The following is a 19,053-nucleotide window of genomic DNA, read 5'->3' as shown; positions in this document are numbered from 1 at the left end:
TTTCTCAGCTCCCTCTTGCCAAAACTTTCATGTGCAAACTAATTCAAACTAATTAAAAACTACCACTTTTTTGTAAAATTTCGTAGAGATTCCTCAAACAGCAACAAAGTTATTAGCAACACAAAAAGGAATTTCCTACGGAAACATGATCCTAGCTATAACTACCCATTGGCGAACACCACTGGTAATATGAAAGTTTTGGGGTGATCCACCAAGAAAAAGGGGGGTCCCAAAACACTTTTTCCCCATGCCATGTCAATGGGATTTTTCAAATTTTCAAACACGACTACAGCCCTAACCGCTAAATGGAATTACACCACATTTAACAGAAAGCTAGTTCCTGGTCCAGAAAACGTGCTGTGTGTGATCTGGTGTAAAACTTTCAGTAGTTTTGGAGATATAACAGTTTTAAAAAAAATATAGATACCTAGGGACGCAGATCCTCAGCAGAGCCAACTGTCCCCGTGGTGATATCTGATTGGCTGCCAACATTTCAACAAGGAAGTGTTGGCAGTCATCTTGGGACTCTGCTTCAGCCGAGACCCACAACAAAAAAGAAAAGGGGCCTGGGTAGGGTCACCCTGAGCACCAAGCCTTGGTCTAGGGGTCCTTCATGAACTCTGCCACGGCTAAAAAGCATTCTTTTAAAAATGTTGGGAATATCTGCTGATTTTCAGGAATTTTTTTCCCTTTTCTTTTGACCCCAAGTGGGCCAGGTCCCGGGACGTTGGGGGCTTTAAAAATGACCCCCCCCCCCTGGACTTTCATTTGCCCTGACGACTGCCACCTCCCTGGGGCATTCTGAGATAAAAATGTGTCAAAAATGTGTGTGATCACCTCCACAGACCAAACAGTATTAAATGTGATGGGGAGGGTGCAATCCCCTCCTAACGCCCCGGGGACTGCCACCTCCCCGGGGCTACCTAATTAAATGCGGGAGGGCTGCCCAGCCTTCCTCCCCGCAGCCCCAGGGACCGCCATCTACCTGGGGAAGAATATAAAAAGAAATGCAAGGGAAGGGGGCACACCCCTCCCCAATCCCAGGGACTGCCACCTCTCTGGGGAAAATTTTAAATAAGATAGGGGGTCCGTTGCAGACTCCTGGCCCAGAGGACCACTTCCCTAGGGTTAATTAAAATGTTGGAGGAGAGCTGCGTGTGGAGCCAATAATGGTCGTGGAGACCACCACTCCCCAGGGACGGTTCCTGCTATGTTCCAGGGTGCCGACCCCCGTGACAAAGCGGTTTGCTCTTACTTGGCTTTTTGACAGCTCCTGCCAAGTTACAGCAAACCCACCAGTTTCAGCAAGTGTAAAGCAGCTCTCATTTGCTGGAAGCTGAGGTTTCCTCTGTTTCCATGACTGCAGAGATGCAGGCAGGGAAACAGAGAAAACTATTGCTCTCACAGACAGGGAGCTGCATGTTTAGCAGCTCCCAGTCTGTGACACCAATACCTGCTCCCCCAGGACGGGAGAGCCGGTTGGAACAGCAAGGGCCTTCTGGCTCCCCCTGCGGTCCCCAATGCTGGTGACTGGGTGCCGTGGGGAGCACCCAGTTGACATGGTGGGACCCCAGGGCCGAGATCGCCCAGGGGAGGGGGGCTGCATGGGTCCACCCCCCAAATTTAATTTTTTTGAAGACTGGGCCCTGGGGGATGGGGTCTCTGGGACCAAAATCAGACAGGGGAAGGGGGCCATGCAGACCTGCAGCCAACTCCTGCTGTGCATGGCCAAAGGCTGTGCACAGCATGTGGGTGGGTGGTTGGTTAGGGGGGTTGGCCACAGAGCCTGACCAAAGGCCAAGCGCGGCGCAAGGTTGGGTGGTTATAAGGGGTTGGCCACAGGGCCTGGCTGGATTAACATATAGTAATTAAAATTACTTGCGCCCTTGCCATGCACTGCTAATTATCCCACAAATTACAGCACTCATGACATCTGTGATAACATAATTGACAATATCAATGTAATATTAGCAGTAATGATTTTGATGAAAAAAAGTTAATGGCGAGGGCACGAGTTATAGTTATCTTAGGGCACAAGTTATAGTTTGAGATAGCTAACTATACCAGGTGAATTTCTATGGTTTTGAATGCCTAAAATGTGACGCGAACTAGAACGCCACTGTAACCTTTTTTAAGCAGGGATGTGGAATTCCTATTGCCCGACGCCCGGGACATATTGTTTGGGGTCACTGGCAAAAAGTTTTCATGTTTATTTTGTCCTTGGGACATGTAGGCCAAAAACCCTGCAGCACAAACCCTTTGGCTGCCAGCTTACACAGAAGGAAACGGTCTGCAGTTGAGGTAATGTGTGTCCATATGTTAATACTGTTAGAACTTGTATTTATGGTTCATTCATGGAAAATCTTCATTATTAGGGTGAGTGCTGTAAATACACGTTTTAAGGTCACACTGCACTGCTGACAGTGGTTGCAGGAAAAGAAAAATAAAAAAATAAAAAAAAAAATAAAGGTGTACACACATTTGAAAAGTTGAACAATATGAGGCTAAGTATAATGCTCCCAGATTACTCATCGATTAGATCCAAATGTTTGCAGAAGCTTGTAAGCAAAAGTGATGATTCTTTGCTTTAGGAATAAAATGTGCAGAATTTATTTTTTTCACCACTATGACATTTATGTGCCAATTTTTTGAAGCGTAATTTAGTAAAAATGTGTTGATGCATGTTAGTATTTCCAAAACCTATTCCTAATGGAAAATCAGTGTAACCATTTTCAACAAGATTATGGGAAGCATGAAAATAAACAAACACTGGCAACCCAACCGATCCAACATTTTTGTGAGTCTTTTGGTTTCATCAATACTTGTCTTGTTTCACCATGACTTTAACACTTTATTATTGTGGGAGCTGCCAGGCCCTCGCCATTGTAACAAACACTGGCAAAAAAAATGTTTTTGGTCTAAAAAAATAAACCATTACCAGTGGCATAACAAAGGCCCCACAACCAGCCTCCAGGGGGCCCCCTCAGCACAGCACCTGCCCTGAGTGAGTCTGGAGGGGGGCCCTACATGATCTTTGAGGCACCTCCAGTTTTGTTACGTCACAAATTGCCACAGTAGTTCCTGACAATGAACAAAACTACTTTGCGAGCCAATATGCTCCTTGTGGAAGAGAAGAATGCAATCACTCAGAGTAAAGCCAGCCAATAGAGATAGAAATAGAAGTTTAATTTTTAAAAAATGTATTAACGCCAAACCTAATTAGGGACCCAATTTGTAAATTAAGTCACAAAAGTGCACCATTGGTATGTCTCTGAATTAGTGGCTTTCATGAATTCACAAAATCGTACGTAAGTTGACCAGGAAATCATACTCCTAGAAAATATTTGTTAACTGTATTTTAGCCCGAGCAATTATTCATGTGTAGATTTGCTCATGTGAAAATCTACTGAGCCTTTACAAGTTCACTTTCCCTCCAACCAACTTCTTCCCAACATTGGAATAACTTCTACTTCGGCCATTGTCAGAAGTACATTTCCAGCCTTTCTCACTAAGGGGAAAGATTAGAGAAGAGCTGGTGAAAATCCTTAAGCATGTAATTTAGTAGGTTTGCAGACTCCTTTCCAGCCCTGGAACTATTGCTTACTGCTTCCTCCAGCTCAAGTATGTAGATCATCAGAAAGGTGGCAAAATAAGGAAATTGTATAGTAGGGATTGAAATTGCAAGTATTCAAGTCATACTATAGTAGTAGCCCCAGCATAATCAGAGGGGCTATTATCAGAGCTCTTACATAAAGAGACTGCGGTCATAATTTGTTGCCGCACTACATGGTACCTAAGGGACAAATAGAGTTTTTCGCAGGACAAGTAGATTTAAGAAGCAACTTTTCGATGGACAAGCAGATATTTTATTAAATTCCACACCGCTGTTAAGTGATTATATTACCAAGTGGCACTTGCCACTAGGTAGTTATAGTTAGGGCCATGTTTCCATAGAAAAAGCATTTTTTGACTTGCCTATATCTTTGGCACCGTTTGACAAATCTTCACTAAAATTTCCCAAAAAAAGTGCCCCCAGTAATTCTTGTTGCACACGTAAAGTTTTGGGGTGATCAATCATGTGGGGCCGAGAAAAAGTGGGGAGGAGGGACAAAAAAGTTGCATTTTTCCATGTTAATTCCCACAGGACCCTTAGACACGACTACAGCCCGAACCACTGGATGGAATTACACCAAATTTGGCAGAAAGCTAAATTTTGGAAAGCAGATATGCTTTTGCTTATTTGGTGTAAATCCGTTCAGTAGTTTTTGAGGTATTAAAGGGAAAACAAATATATATATATATAGGGCCACAATGACTTCCGAAGATTAAGAGCTTGTTCACTCGTGTCCTAAGGTAACAATAACTGGCGCCCTCGCTTTGCACTGCTAATTACCCCAGATATTACAGCAGTCATGAGAACTTCCTTAAAATTATAAATGAAACAATAGCAGTCACATTTTTTAAGAAAACCTGTGCATGGCATGATGCCCGAGTTATAGTTACCATAGGGGGCAAGTTATAGTTACTTGAAAGAACAACTATAACTGCTGAATTTCTATAGGTTTGTATGACTAAATTCAGAACCTAGCTATAACAGCCCTGTAACCTTTGGTTTATTTCAGTGATATATATATATATATATATATATATATATATATATATATCTCTCAACACAAGTCCCTTGCAGGGTTAGAGTGACTCATAAATTATGCAAAACACAAGAGAGAACTCTGGGTAGTTCCCAAATTTAGGTGGAGAGCAGCTCCAGTAAGGAGCACTCTACAACACTAGCGACACTCTAGATTTGCTCACCTCAAATATCTGCTTATCTTGCAAAGTTTTAAGCATAGGAGCAGCACAGTGTTATCCACACTGAGCTCAATAGGGACAAAGTCTTTTGCCATTTGTACAGCAAAATCTTTAAGCATAGGATTGACACAGTGTCATCCTCGCCAAGCTGTAAAATGACAAAAGCAATTTACCACTCCACTTTGCTGTACAAATAGCAAAAGACTTTGTCCTGATCTAGCTCGGTGTGGATAGCACTGTGCTGATCCTATGTTTAAAACCTTTGCTAGATAAACAGACATTTGAGTTCAGCTTCAGCAGAGTCCCAAGATGGCTGACAACACCTCAACGGCTTCGTTGTTGAAGTGTAATTAGTCAACCAGAGCTCTGCACGAGATCGGGAGGGTTTCCGAATCCTTTGCGTCCTTATATATACACAAATATGGATTTTCTTTAATTTCTCTAAAACTAATTGACGGAAATACACCAAAACAAAAAAGGTTGCTTACTGGGCCAATCCCTACCTTTCTGCCAAATGTGGTGTAATTCCGTCCAGTAGTTTTGGTGCTATCGCTGTTCAAAATCCCTAAGGAAAAATGAATGGGGAAAACATGTTTTGGGACTTACCCCACCCCCCTTTTCTCAGTTCCCCTGGATTGATCACCCCAAAACTTTCCAGGCGGCCGCTGACGTGAGTGGCAATTTTTTGTTGTTGAAAGTTTTGTGAAGATTAGTCAAGCGACGCCAAAGATATAAACAAGTAAAAATGCTTTTTATGTAGAAACTAGGTCCTAACTCTAACTACCCAGTGGTGACTGCCACTAGGTAATAAACATATATATATATATATATATATATATATATACATACATGCATGCAATAGCGTATCCTTGCACAATAGGAGGAAAAGGTACAGACACCCAAGGAAAGTTGCAAATTATTCTTTACTATCAGCAGATTACTCCTCCCCACGCATTTCAGCCGTAGCCTTGATTACTTCCGTTATATTTGGACTGCCCGGTTCCATGGTCGGACCGCCACTGGCTACACCTCGGTATTCCGGGACTTGTTTATTTTGAGATATATATATATATATATATATATATATATATATATATATATATTCACACACACATATACACATATACACACACACACACACACACACACACACACACAAGAACAAATATAATTCAATGAAAAACAAAGGTTAAAGTGACTTTAATTTATAGTTAGGTGAACATTTCAGTTAAAACAGCATTTCTTTTGCCACCCATAGGAAGGCCATGCAAAGGCCTCTGCAGGACTGCCATTGCAGCCTGTGTGAAATGGTGCATGCACCTTTTCATTGCCATTTACACTGCACCAGGTCACTTATAAGTCACCCCTATTGCAGTCCTTCCAGCCTTAAAGGCTGGGTGCAGAGTACCTGTGTGTGAGGGCACCCCTGCACTAGCAGAGGTGCCCCCACGACCACCAAGACCATATTCCCTGACTTCAAGAGTGCGGAGACGCCACTTTAAGTGTGCACTGAACATAGGTCACCACCTATGCCCAGTTTCACAATGGAAACTCCGAATGTGGCCATATTTGGTATCATACATGTTGGAATCATACCCCAAGTTTTTTCCAAGCATTGGTTGTATGATTCCATGATTTCTGTGGGCTCCTTACAGGACCCCAGAACTGCCATTACAGACTTCTGAGGTTTTCCAGGCAGCCCTAGCTACTGCCTCCTCACAGACAGGTTTCTGCCCTCCTGTTACTTGAGCAGCTCAAGCCCAGGAAGGCAGAACAAAGGATATCCTTTGGGAGAGAGGTGTTACACTGTCTCCCTTTGAAAATAGGTGTTATAGGCATGGGAGAGGTAGCCTCCAAGAGCCTCTGGAAATGCTTTGAAGGGCTCAGATGGTGCCCTCCTCGCATAATCCAGTCTACACCAGTTCAGGGACCGCAAGTCCCTGTTCTGGCGCAAAACTGGACAAAGGAAAGGGGAGTGATCACTCCCCTGTCCATCACCACCCCAGGGGTGGTGCTCAGAGCTCCTCCAGAGGGTCCCTGGGTTTTGCCATCTTGGATTCCAAGGTGGCAGGGAACTCTGGGAGCATCTGAGTGGCCAGTGCCAGCAGCTTACGTCAGAGCCCTCCCCTGATAAGTGATTATCTGTGTAGCTGATCAATCCCCCTTTCAGGGCTATTTAGGGTCTCTCTCTTGGGTGGTTTTTCAGATTCAGATTGCAAGACTACAGCAGGAATCCTCTGCATCCTTTACTTTGCCTTCTTACTGAAGATACTGCATCCGGACCCTCCAGGAACTCTACAACTGCAACAAAGAAGCAAAGACAACTTCTGCAACATTGTCTCTTCAGCTCCTACCAGCAACTGCAACTGTTTCCCGGTTGTGCAGCCTCATAGGACAGCCAGTCTTCAGCCTGCACCAGAAGAACGAAGGAATCTCCCTTGAAGTGAAGGAGTCACTTCCCTGCTTCAGCAGGCACCACTCTGCAGCTACAACCGGTGGCTTGGGTCCCCTCTCCTGACGAAGTGCATGAATCCAGCATCACAGGTGGTGGACTGAAGTGGTCCCAACGGACCTGATGTCCAAATTTGGTGGCGGTAAGAGCTTGCCTCCCTATGCAAGACAGTACCCTGTGTGCTGCGTGTTTTGCTTTTGCCAAGGCGTGTTGGCATCTTTCCACAAACTTCTTCGTGCACCGTACAGCTCCGGCCCCCAGCACTTCTTCCTGCGACGCACAGCCTCCTGCATGGTTCTACGGCAGCGTGGGAGCCCTTTGTTTAGTGCTGTGTGGGCCTCCTTTTGCACCTTCTTTGTCCCCGTGCTGTGGGACACCTGTGTGCGCTGCCTGATCTTCTGAGGGCTCTCTGAGTTGCTGAGAGCCCCCTCTGCCTCCCCCTCCTGGGTAAAGTCCACAAGGTCCCTCCTAGTCCCATGCAGTGCCATTTTCCACTAACCGTGAGCTTTCCGTGTGCCAAGGCTTGTTGGCGGAATACAGTGACGCAAACAGACTGCAATCATCCATCTGGCGTGGGATATCATCTGCACCAACCAGGAACCCACATCAGTCTTCTTGAGTGCAGTACTGGCTGTTGTTCTTCACCAGTGGTTCTTCTTTTTCGCCTTCATCTGGGTAAGCAGGAGCTCCTGTTCTCCCTGGACTCTTCTGTGCTTCTTGGACTTCGTCCCCTTCTTCCACAGGTCTTCAGGTGCAGAACGCCATTGATGGTGTCCTACAGTCTCTTCTGTTTTTTGCATAATCTTCTTTCTTGTGTTCTTGTATGTTCTAGGAAGGTTACTGTGATTTACTCCTGCTTTCCTGGGCTCTCTGGTGGGTTCTAGTACTTACCTTTGGTGTTTTCTAACAGTCTCAGCGCCCCTTTACACACTACACTTGCCTAGGTGGGAAACCGACTTTCGCATTCCACTTTCCTAGTATATGGTTTGTGTTTCCCCAGGCCCATCTCTAACTATTGTGATTTTCACCAAGTGCACTGTTTTCTAACTGTTTTTACAGCTATTTCTGAATACTAGTGTATATAATTTGTGTATAACTTACCTTAGTCTTTATGGTATTTTTGGCATTTGTGCCACCAAAATAAAGTACCTTTATTTTTGTAACACTGATTATTTTCTTTCATGTGTGTAAGTACTGTGTGACTACAGTGGTATTGCATGAGCTTTCCATGTCTCCTACTTAGGCCTTGGCTACTAAGCCACACTACCCCTAGAGAGCCTGCATTCAGGACAATGACTACACTAAACTAATAAGGGATAACTGGACCTGGTATAAGGTTTAAGTACCTGTGGTATCCACTACAAACCAGACCAGCCTCCTACACTGGCCATAATCCAAAACAAATTATTACTACACAATACACCATACAGGCATAATTTCTATTGAAAACAAGAACAATAATTTACCAGTGGTGTAACGAAACTTCAGGGCCCCCCGCAAAGTACATGGAGGGGTTCCGCCTCAAGACTTACTCAGGAACTCTCAGGACCAGTCCTGTGCTGAGGTGTTCCTCTGGTGGTCGCCCCCCCACCCCTGCACCACAGGGCTTATAGGGGCCTCGGTTACGGCACTAAACTTACCGCTTTCTCTCTGATCACCAAGAATTCAAGAACCATAAAGGAAACCCAAACTCAAAAGCAATTTATCCTGATGCTGGTTACACAAGTGTTCTCACTCGTGAAGCACTCACTGACCGTTGGTCTGCAGCGCTATGTAATAAAAATAAATAAAATACAAACTGAATCCACCAAAGATTAGGCAGCTGCCAGAGTCTCGTTCACCTGCTCTTTAGTCAATTGGTAAGTTGGAGGGTCTACTGAGAGGGAGTTCAATATTCTAGCTTCTAAAGATTTAAACCACCCACTGTTGTTCTGAGGGGCTGACAGGGAGAACTTTGTAAAACTGGGAGTGGGGAAGAGCCCAAAAGAGCTCAGAGGAACAAGTTGAAGTCTGCCCTCAAAGTATTCCCAAGTTCTCTTGATAAGAGAATACTAAGGCCTACAAGCATTGCGGGCAGACTCATGTGTAGACTGCTTGTCGATAGATAAAGGGACCCAGAAGCAGCACCTCCATTTGGTTATCGTGCACTTCTAAGCTAATGATCCTCGTGGCCCGAACTACATTGTTCAGGAGCACAAAAAAAAGTGTAGTAAAGTTGTCCTACTGCCAAGAATATGTAAATAATCTCATGTGCACATCGCTTGTGAATGAAAGAGTTCTCAGTCTATGGTGTGGTCCAGAAGTGATTTCAGATACTAAATGACAGACAATGAAATACCATGAAGGTTACTGCACTTAATGTGAACTCCACACATAACACCCATTGATTCTGGCCTCTCAAAAAGGACCTAGGTCTGATACTATAGAGATACAAGTAACAACAATAATAATAAAAAAACAAATCTTTTTGTACAAGAGATCTAGTCAACCTAGGACCCACGGAAGAAGAGCTGCAAACTCCAGAAAAGTTTTTTTTTTTTTTTTTTTTTTAAAGACCTTTGTCATTCTGTTTCAGAAAAGAAAAAAAATCTAATATGTGTGCAGAATTAGTACACACCACACATGCAGCAAATAAAATGCTACACAAAATATGTCCACTCTATACCAATAAATGCAAACTGGTTTATTTTAGACAGGGCTGTCTGGAAAACAACAAATTCTGTCAAAAATCTTGAAACCAGTCCTGCATTGCAAGAGGCTTCAGTTACCATTGGGTCGCAGAGGTTAAGAAAGCGTCCATCCTGCAGTGGACTAGGAAAATGCCAGAATTGCTTAATGGCCAAAAACAAAAGGTACATCAGTTACTTCTCTGAATCCTAATCTATGGACGCAAAGTCAGCAACCCAAACTTAAACAGTGTGCACATAAAGTGACATTTCGAAATTCTGGAGACAAATTAAGAAAAGGGTCACCACACTCTGAAGGGCTATTGGAATAAGAAAACACCCCTACCAAAGACTTGCTACAACCGTAAGGCAGATAGTCTGCATCATTCAACAACAGCACCTACCAGCACCACACTACTGGAAAAAACATAAGAAAACATGTATTCCCAAGAACCTCTTAGCCAATCCTTTTCAGGTGGAGCACCAAGAACCTGGAACAGAATCTTATACTCTATTTTCAAGAAAGGAGTTGATGAATGCCTCTCGAGAATGTCATTTGTTTCAGTGATAGCTCGAGTTCAAGCCCACTTTTCCACCAGCAAGAAAACATCAGCCTTGACCAGACGCTCTACAGCCAATCAAGACTAGAGTAGCAGCAAGAAAAGGTTCACTAGTGTCCTGTGGGATTCATTTGAAAAGTTAAAATTCATAACCTGTGCTGGCACAAATTAATCACTTCACTTTGGTGTATCTTGGCATAAACAACAATAAATGAATATCAAATATAAGTCAGACCACTCTATTCAAACAATTTCTATTATATGCACCAACCTCATGGTGACAGAAATATTTACAAATTTACTTAAAATCATAAAAGGCTTTTTTTATCCAAAAGAGGGAAAGATCTCTAGAGTGCCAAGTAGCCGCAGGCCTCAAAAATCATAAGACTGTTACCAGACTTGCAGGTCTACTGACTTGAATAATTTTCTCGACCTAACTGTAATGGGCTTGGCCTGTAAATTGGCCTCAAATTATATGATGCTAGGCAGATATTTTATTTTGCAGTCACATTGTATTCGCTATCACAAATGAGAGCACCTCGGAGTTCAGCATTTCTGCTGTAGAAAAAATTATTTTGTTTGATTTAATAGACTAAACTTTTCCTCCAAGCATAATAAGGATCTGGTGCTATATAGGGCACAGGTGACGCGTGATTTACCTCTTAACATCTTTATGTTCAATTTATAATGAATACATTCAAATTACAACTTGAGGCAGCTCAGTATACAAGGTACTGCACTTTATTTGCCTCTTAGTTCACAAATAATAAAGCATGATGTGGTGGTGCAATTTACGGTCAGCACAGTTTCCACTGAAATGGCTACAAACTGCCCCACTAACGTGTAGTTCTACTGATACTACCAGAGTGTAATAACATGAATGTGTGGAAATTTGGTTTCAGCAAAAATATTCATATCACCAAGTAAAGTGTTCCGATTTGTTTTTCCCTATTCAAATCTTTGCTTCCATCACAATTACAAGAATATGCTTTGTACAGTTTATTCACAAACTATTTAAATGTTGTATGTTAAAAAAAAAATCTGAGATCCTACAAGAACATAAAACAACTAACATCCTACAGCCTTTCATTTTAGATTTGTTGTACAGCAAACAGGTCACTTTACAAAAGCCTCTAACTCTGCAGGCAGAGAAAGAAAAATACACACCAACCTCCAGGATAAAATAAGCAGCAAATTGTAAGAAGACCTAAGCTGAAATCTGACCCATGTCTTTGAATACACCGCAAATTTGACAAGATAAAAACAAGATTTAAAGGTATTTTTATTGCTCATTCACTTTCTGAGTGAATAAAAGACCTGCTTTGTCAGCTCGCCTGGGGGGCCAGTAGGCCTTAAAAACACAGCATCCTGATAAAATCTGACCCACATAGTGAGTAGGCGAATAGATTTCTCGAGGCCTGATCCCCAAAGTTACTCATCCACAATACAACACAAGACATACCAACAACGTTTTGACCCAGTCTCAATGTTATGGGTCTCATCAAGACTCTGGGCCTGGTTTAGATCTCAGCGGATGGAATGCTCCGTCACAAACGTGCCAGATAACCTATCTGCAGTATTACGATCTCCATAGGATATAGTGGGATAGTAATAGGCGGACGTTTGTGGCGGAGTATTTCCCTCTGCCAAGATCTAAATCAGGCCCTATGTCAGAATTTGTTTGTGGCGGTACTCCATCAATCCTAGCTCAACTATATCTTCTTAATATCTATGTCAAACTATAACAGTTAGTCTACTCAATGTATACAGTGTCTGGACTTCCCTGAAATTAACGTGTATTTGAATGTTAAATTAAAGACATCTGGTCAAATTACCAGTATCTCTGTAACTGATGGAATTCAGAGATTCGTTATCAAGTTTTCAAATTTCTCAGGAATAAAAACTAGTTAGCATACTGATTATATCATAGGAAGTGATGCCAAATAAGTGTTGACCCTGGAGACATCAAAGGAAGTCACTTTAGTAGAAAGATAAAAACGCTCAAAATAAATGATAAATCAATAAAAACTAAAAGAGGCAGAAAAAAAAAAAACGAAAAGCACAGTAAATTAATAATACGTGCAAATGCCTATATGAGTTCTAAAACATTAAATGTGTGGAGTATATAGCTATAACGCAGGTGTAGCAAGATTAACCCTCCTCTGGCATCGTAAGAGGACGTGCTTCGGCTTTTTTTGTTTTCTCAATCTGTTTTAAAACATTGTAAAGGTTTTCTCAAAGTTACATTTTAATTATGGTTCCATTCCTTCTCACCAGGTGTACGATTTAGCCTCTTGCGTGTGAGCAATTAATCTCAGAGCCAATTGTTAGTCTCACTCATGAGGAGAGAGACATTCTTCCCAGGACTACACAGCCAAGAGACAGTTCCACATTGAGTGGGCAATAGGTGAACTGGAAAGACTTTCATGGAATATGTTTCTACCCTGGAACCTAGGGGCCGAGGCTCTGCTCGGACTAAAGCCACTGCATGACGGGGGACTTTTGGCCTGTCCACAGGGCAGCACACAAGCTTCGCCCCCTAAAAGAGATCTGTCAATACTGTAACAAAGAAAGGACTGCAACCATTCCGTAACAGGGGCTTCTCCAGGTAAGAGCTGGGCCCTCTGGCACCGTGCAGGGGTTAGTAGTCTCCAGGGCAGAGGTGGGCCCTCTGGCAGGGGCTGGGGTTAGTAGCCTCCAGGGAAGAGCTGGGCCCTCTGGCCCCAGGCAGGGGTTAGTAGTCTCCAGGGAAGAGCTGGGCCCTCTGGCAGGGGCTGTTAGTCTCCAGGGCAGAGCTGGGCCCCCTGGCAGGGGTTAGTAGCCTCCAGGGCAGGGCAGGGGCCTCTGGCCCCAGGCAGGGGTTAGTAGCCTCCAGGGAAGAGCTGGGCCCTCTGGCAGGGGCTGGTGTTAGTAGTCTCCAGGGGAGAGGTGGGTCCTCTGGCAGGGGCTGGGGTTAGTAGTCTCCAGGGAAGAGCTGGGCCCTCTGGCAGGGGCTGGGGTTAGTAGCCTCCAGGGCAGAGCAGGGGCCTCTGGCCCCAGGCAGGGGTTAGTAGCCTCCAGGGAAGAGCTGGGTCCTCTGGCAGGGGCAGGGGTTAGTAGCCTCCAGGGAAGAGCTGGGCCCTCTGGCCCCAGGCAGGGGTTAGTAGCCTCCAGGGAAGAGCTGGGCCCTCTGGCAGGGGCTGGGGTTAGTAGCCTCCAGGGAAGAGCTGGGCCCTCTGGCCCCAGGCAGGGGTTAGTAGTCTCCAGGGAAGAGCTGGGCCCTCTGGCAGGGGCAGGGGTTATTGGTCTCCAGGGAAGAGCTGGGCCCTCTGGCAGGGGCTGGTAGTCTCCAGGGAAGAGCTGGGCCCTCTGGCAGGGGTTAGTAGTCTCCAGGGAAGAGCTGGGCCCTGTGGCAGGGGCTAGTAGCCTCCAGGGAAGAGCTGGGCCCTGTGGCAGGGGCTAGTAGCCTCCAGGGAAGAGCTGGGCCCTGTGGCAGGGGCTGGGGTTAGTAGCCTCCAGGGAAGAGCTGGGCCCTCTGGCAGGGGCTGTTAGTCTCCAGGGCAGAGCTGGGCCCTCTGGCAGGGGCTGGGGTTAGTAGTCTCCAGGGGAGAGGTGGGTCCTCTGGCCCCAGGCAGGGGTTAGTAGTCTCCAGGGAAGAGCTGGCCCCAGGCAGGGGTTAGTAGCCTCCAGGGCAGAGCTGGGCCCTCTGGTCCCAGGCAGGGGCTAGTAGCCTCCAGGGAAGAGCTGGGTCCTCTGGCAGGGGCTGGGGTTAGTAGCCTCCAGGGAAGAGCTGGGCCCTCTGGCAGGGGCTGTTAGTCTCCAGGGCAGAGCTGGGCCCTCTGGCAGGGGCTGTTAGTCTCCAGGGCAGAGCTGGGCCCTCTGGCAGGGGCTGGGGTTAGTAGCCTCCAGGGCAGAGCTGGGTCCTCTGGCAGGGGCAGGGGTTAGTAGCCTCCAGGGAAGAGCTGGGTCCTCTGGCAGGGGCTGGGGTTAGTAGCCTCCAGGGCAGAGCTGGGTCCTCTGGCAGGGGCTGGGGTTAGTAGCCTCCAGGGAAGAGCTGGGTCCTCTGGCAGGGGCTGGGGTTAGTAGCCTCCAGGGCAGAGCTGGGTCCTCTGGCAGGGGCTGGGGTTAGTAGCCTCCAGGGAAGAGCTGGGTCCTCTGGCAGGGGCTGGGGTTAGTAGCCTCCAGGGCAGAGCTGGGCCCCCTGGCAGGGGTTAGTAGCCTCCAGGGCAGAGCTGGGCCCTCTGGCAGGGGCTGGGGTTAGTAGCCTCCAGGGAAGAGCTGGGTCCTCTGGCAGGGCCTGGGGTTAGTAGCCTCCAGGGAAGAGCTGGGTCCTCTGGCAGGGGCTGGGGTTAGTAGCCTCCAGGGAAGAGCTGGGCCCTCTGGCCCCAGGCAGGGGTTAGTAGTCTCCAGGGAAGAGCTGGGCCCTCTGGCAGGGGCTGGGGTTAGTAGTCTCCAGGGAAGAGCTGGGCCCTCTGGCCCCAGGCAGGGGTTAGTAGTCTCCAGGGAAGAGCTGGGCCCTCTGGCAGGGGCTGGGGTTAGTAGCCTCCAGGGAAGAGCTGGGCCCTCTGGCCACAGGCAGGGGTTAGTAGCCTCCAGGGAAGAGCTGGGCCCTCTGGCAGGGGCTGGGGTTAGTAGTCTCCAGGGAAGAGCTGGGTCCTCTGGCAGGGGCTGGGGTTAGTAGCCTCCAGGGAAGAGCTGGGCCCTCTGGCCCCAGGCAGGGGTTAGTAGTCTCCAGGGAAGAGCTGGGCCCTCTGGCAGGGGCTGGGGTTAGTAGCCTCCAGGGAAGAGCTGGGCCCTCTGGCCACAGGTAGGGGTTAGTAGCCTCCAGGGAAGAGCTGGGCCCTCTGGCAGGGGCTGGGGTTAGTAGCCTCCAGGGAAGAGCTGGGCCCTCTGGCCCCAGGCAGGGGTTAGTAGTCTCCAGGGAAGAGCTGGGCCCTCTGGCAGGGGCTGGGGTTAGTAGCCTCCAGGGAAGAGCTGGGCCCTCTGGCCACAGGCAGGGGTTAGTAGCCTCCAGGGCAGAGCTGGGCCCTCTGGCAGGGGCTGGGGTTAGTAGCCTCCAGGGAAGAGCTGGGTCCTCTGGCAGGGGCTGGGGTTAGTAGCCTCCAGGGCAGAGCTGGGCCCTCTGGCAGGGGCTGGGGTTAGTAGCCTCCAGGGAAGAGCTGGGTCCTCTGGCAGGGGCAGGGGTTAGTAGCCTCCAGGGCAGAGCAGGGGCCTCTGGCAGGGGCTGGGGTTAGTAGCCTCCAGGGCAGAGCTGGGCCCTCTGGCAGGGGCTGGGGTTAGTAGCCTCCAGGGAAGAGCTGGGCCCTCTGGCCCCAGGCAGGGGTTAGTAGCCTCCAGGGAAGAGCTGGGCCCTCTGGCAGGGGCTGGTGTTAGTAGCCTCCAGGGAAGAGCTGGGTCCTCTGGCAGGGGCAGGGGTTAGTAGCCTCCAGGGAAGAGCTGGGTCCTCTGGCAGGGGCTGGGGTTAGTAGCCTCCAGGGAAGAGCTGGGCCCTCTGGCAGGGGCAGGGGTTAGTAGCCTCCAGGGCAGAGCTGGGTCCTCTGGCAGGGGCAGGGGTTAGTAGCCTCCAGGGAAGAGCTGGGTCCTCTGGCAGGGGCTGTTAGTCTCCAGGGCAGAGCTGGGCCCTCTGGCAGGGGCAGGGGTTAGTAGCCTCCAGGGCAGAGCAGGGGCCTCTGGCCCCAGGCAGGGGTTAGTAGCCTCCAGGGAAGAGCTGGGCCCTCTGGCACCGTGCAGGGGTTAGTAGTCTCCAGGGAAGAGCTGGGCCCTCTGGCAGGGGCTGGGGTTAGTAGTCTCCAGGGAAGAGCTGGGCCCTCTGGCAGGGGCTGGGGTTAGTAGTCTCCAGGGAAGAGCTGGGCCCTCTGGCAGGGGCTGGGGTTAGTAGTCTCCAGGGAAGAGCTGGGCCCTCTGGCAGGGGCTGGGGTTAGTAGTCTCCAGGGAAGAGCTGGGCCCTCTGGCAGGGGCTGGGGTTAGTAGCCTCCAGGGCAGAGCTGGGCCCTCTGGCAGGGGCTGGGGTTAGTAGTCTCCAGGGAAGAGCTGGGCCCTCTGGCCCCAGGCAGGGGTTAGTAGCCTCCAGGGAAGAGCTGGGTCCTCTGGCAGGGGCTGGGGTTAGTAGCCTCCAGGGCAGAGCTGGGTCCTCTGGCAGGGGCAGGGGTTAGTAGCCTCCAGGGAAGAGCTGGGTCCTCTGGCAGGGGCTGTTAGTCTCCAGGGCAGAGCTGGGCCCTCTGGCAGGGGCAGGGGTTAGTAGCCTCCAGGGCAGAGCAGGGGCCTCTGGCCCCAGGCAGGGGTTAGTAGCCTCCAGGGAAGAGCTGGGCCCTCTGGCCCCAGGCAGGGGTTAGTAGTCTCCAGGGAAGAGCTGGGTCCTCTGGCAGGGGCTGGGGTTAGTAGTCTCCAGGGAAGAGCTGGGCCCTCTGGCAGGGGCTGGGGTTAGTAGTCTCCAGGGAAGAGCTGGGCCCTCTGGCAGGGGCTGGGGTTAGTAGCCTCCAGGGAAGAGCTGGGCCCTCTGGCAGGGGCTGGGGTTAGTAGCCTCCAGGGCAGAGCTGGGTCCTCTGGCAGGGGCTGGGGTTAGTAGCCTCCAGGGAAGAGCTGGGCCCTCTGGCCCCAGGCAGGGGTTAGTAGTCTCCAGGGAAGAGCTGGGCCCTCTGGCAGGGGTTAGTAGCCTCCAGGGAAGAGCTGGGCCCTCTGGCAGGGGCTGTTAGTCTCCAGGGCAGAGCAGGGGCCTCTGGCAGGGGCTGGGGTTAGTAGCCTCCAGGGCAGAGCTGGGCCCTCTGGCAGGGGCTGGGGTTAGTAGTCTCCAGGGAAGAGCTGGGCCCTCTGGCCCCAGGCAGGGGTTAGTAGCCTCCAGGGCAGAGCTGGGCCCCCTGGCAGGGGCTGGGGTTAGTAGCCTCCAGGGCAGAGCTGGGCCCTCTGGCAGGGGCAGGGGTTAGTAGCCTCCAGGGCAGAGCTGGGTCCTCTGGCAGGGGCTGGGGTTAGTAGCCTCCAGGGCAGAGCAGGGGCCTCTGGCAGGGGCAGGGGTTAGTAGCCTCCAGGGAAGAGCTGGGCCCTCTGGCAGGGGCTGTTAGTCTCCAGGGCAGAGCTGGGCCCCCTGGCAGGGGTTAGTAGTCTCCAGGGAAGAGCTGGGTCCTCTGGCAGGGGCTGTTAGTCTCCAGGGCAGAGCTGGGCCCCCTGGCAGGGGTTAGTAGTCTCCAGGGAAGAGCTGGGCCCTCTGGCAGGGGCTGGGGTTAGTAGTCTCCAGGGAAGAGCTGGGTCCTCTGGCCCCAGGCTGGGGTTAGTAGCCTCCAGGGCAGAGCAGGGGCCTCTGTGACAGGGGGGCTGCCAGGGATGTGACAAGGGTTGCAGGAAAGCAGAAGCTGTCACCACAAAGGGGAGGACCCTCGTACCATGCCCAGGCCGCGGAGATCAGGCCTCTCTCCCCCTCCCGCACTGTGCACACACCCCCCGGGGCCACACGCGGCGCCCTACCTCCCGCTCACACCACCAGCCGGTTCGGGTCCGGCCACTTTATCTTTCCGGCGAGAAACCTGCATGGAGCACTCCGGGTTCCTGGCCCGACAGCCGGATATCCGGTTCGGCGTGCCTAGCAACCGGAGTGGCGGCCATATTGGCTCGGGCGTGAGAGTGACAAAGCGGGCTCGGAGTGTGGCAAGCGCGGCCATCTTGAGATGGGATAAGCAGTCAATGTGTGAGCGGTGGCCATCTTGGAAGTGGCTACGGTAGGCGCCGTTGTTCAAGCTAACCGTGTTTGTCTGCCTATCCGTGCGAGTCCCCCCTGAGATCAAGTGGGAGACAGAGCCATACAGCTGCACGTGTGTGTCTCCCCGTCTGCCCGTGTCCCCCTCCTCTCCCTTTTCCCCCAACACGCAATGCGAGGAGCATTAATAGTCCTTCAAGCAGTATCTTTAAATGCATTTGTATGCACTGTAATATTAGATTAAGCATTCCTGTGTTTGAGTAACTGTTTCCTTCCCACAGTGGAAGGAAAAATTGTATTATTGAATAATATAACAATTACCTTAAAAACACAGGTTATATGGACATTATAGTTAGATGCAATTTTTCCCACTTTTCTACAGTGAAAGAAAATTGTTGATTATCATGAATCCCTGTGTGTAAAGTATTATTGTATTTGTTCATAATAACTATATGATATATAATAAGATGTATAATCACATTTAATATATGACATTTCTATGTAACATATCAATATGATGTATATAACAATATATTAACATGTAATGATTAGGAAAAATAAAATGTGTGTAATCGAGACAAATAACCCCAAGGCGTCAGACTGGATCCGGAAAGTTTTCCTCAGCAGTAACTCTGTCCATTTAGAGGACGTCGTGCAACTCCAGAGTTATGATGTTGACTCAGTCAATATAGTCCCTCCCCGGATGTTCTGGAATCAGCTTCTTTTCTGCGCAGCTACGTGGATCTGGAGAAGGAGTTCCTCTGGCCATTTTTGGCCTTCACTTTTTTCACAGTATTTTTTCGTGACATTGGAACAGTGTATATGCCCACTGGCTTGAAACCCTGTGTGTCATGTGCTCTGCAGATGTCGTCATGGACCCCCACTCTGCATGTGGTGCCTTGG

General features: G+C 49.0%; 1 protein-coding gene across 1 annotated transcript in view; it reads right to left on the bottom strand.

Moving 5' to 3' along the window:
* CPSF1 (cleavage and polyadenylation specific factor 1) overlaps positions 1-18,025 on the bottom strand; it is a 274,839-nt gene extending 256,814 nt beyond the window's left edge. The window contains exon 1 of the mRNA XM_069221150.1: positions 17,922-18,025. The gene's annotated coding sequence lies outside the window, so the exon portion shown is untranslated. The remainder of the gene's footprint in view (positions 1-17,921) is intronic.
* Between the last annotated feature and the right edge of the window lie 1,028 nt (positions 18,026-19,053).

The sequence above is a fragment of the Pleurodeles waltl genome, chromosome 2_2 (genome assembly GCF_031143425.1).
Source record: "Pleurodeles waltl isolate 20211129_DDA chromosome 2_2, aPleWal1.hap1.20221129, whole genome shotgun sequence".
NCBI lineage: Eukaryota > Metazoa > Chordata > Amphibia > Caudata > Salamandridae > Pleurodeles > Pleurodeles waltl.
This window is presented reverse-complemented; position numbering and strand designations above follow the sequence as displayed.